Here is a 1,510-nt window from a genome sequence, read left to right on the forward strand (position 1 = left end):
TGCGGTGTGCGTGGATCGAACACGCGACCTTCAGATCTTCAGTCTGACGCTCTCCCAACTGAGCTATCCCCGCTTTGTGTTTCAAATTAGATTATTTATTTAATAACTGATAATCACAGATCAGCATGAGCGTTGTCTTTCTTTTTTTGAGTAAAAGCATGGGCGTAGCGAGCAGTACAGTTCGTGTCGCCTGCCCAACATGGGCCTCGCCCAGCCAGCGCAAGCAGAGCTAGGAAGAGAGGGCACGACTTTTTTTCATTTCTTTTTAAAGTTTTAATTTGAGAAAAAAAATCATGAATACACAAAAATATATGTGAATTCAAAAAACGTTCAAACAATGTTATTGAATTAGGAATATGTTCGTGAGTTAAAAGAATGTTCTTAAATTCAAAATTTTACATGAATTCTAAAATTGTTTGGGAATTCTATTTTTTGCAAATTCAAAATATATTCATGAATCTGAAAATGTACATGATTTTTTAAAAAAAATCATGAATTCAGAAATTTTGCAAATTTTAAAAAATGTTACGAATTAAAATATTTGCAAAATTGTAAAAGTTCGTGAATTTGAAAAAAAATAAAGAGGAAAATGAAATAAAATATTGAAAGAAACCCGGAACTAGAAAATAGAAAACAGAAATGAGATTAAAACCGGACGTAAGGTTCGAGAACCTTCCCAAAAATAGATGGAAGGTTCATGAACAAATGTCTTAGTGTGTATGCATTTTCATTGTAGATAAGTGACACCCAATCCCACCTTCACATTGGCACTGTTACTTCATAAAGAGGGGGGAAAATGCAACTGTCAGCAACTTTACCGATTGGCACCATAATGTGACGGTTTGTTCTAAAAAGTGCTAAAAAGAATATTTTCTTGAGAAAACTCTCGGTGGTCCTCCACCGGATAACGCCGCTCAGGATGATATAAAATGTATAATATCAGACAAGGAGTGATGATTCTTTAGTAGTACAACGTATCATGCTTGCATCTATGGAGCCAGAACTTCAAAAACGTTCTAAATTTTATGGTGTTCGTGAGATAATCGCGGAGATGACAACTTTGTGTTCAACTACAAGCAAGAGCTGGAAAATATGAGATGAAAGATGGAACTTCAGTGAGCCAACACTTACTCAAGTTAGTTGGGTATTGGCTGGAGGCTTTAGGCCTAAATTTCCACCCGAGTTGGGCACTGATCTTGTCCTCGCATCTCTCCCTCAGAGCTACGATGGCTTTACCATGAATTATTACATGAATGGGATGAACAAGAGTCTGAATGAATATTTCAACATGCTCAAGACCGCAAAAGTTGAAACACAGAAGGACGTTAATCATGTGATGATGGTGACTTGGTGAGCAAAACAACCAACTTCAAGAAGAAGGGTAAGGCCAAGAAGGGTGTCCGTAAGAACAACACAAATGGAAGGCTTAAAGGTGGTGCGTCCTCTGATGCAGCTGAGGGTCGACCTCCCAATCCAAATACCATGCAGTCACGCACCCACGACCACAGAT

At 38.0% G+C, this 1,510-nt stretch overlaps 1 non-coding gene across 1 annotated transcript; it reads right to left on the bottom strand.

The window, feature by feature from the left end:
* On the bottom strand, positions 1–73 carry TRNAF-GAA. Its single transcript has one exon. It is a non-coding gene; the product is annotated as a tRNA-Phe (tRNA).
* Positions 74–1,510: the final 1,437 nt, after the last annotated feature.

The sequence above is a fragment of the Triticum dicoccoides genome, chromosome 3A (assembly GCF_002162155.2).
Source record: "Triticum dicoccoides isolate Atlit2015 ecotype Zavitan chromosome 3A, WEW_v2.0, whole genome shotgun sequence".
Taxonomy (NCBI): domain Eukaryota; kingdom Viridiplantae; phylum Streptophyta; class Magnoliopsida; order Poales; family Poaceae; genus Triticum; species Triticum dicoccoides.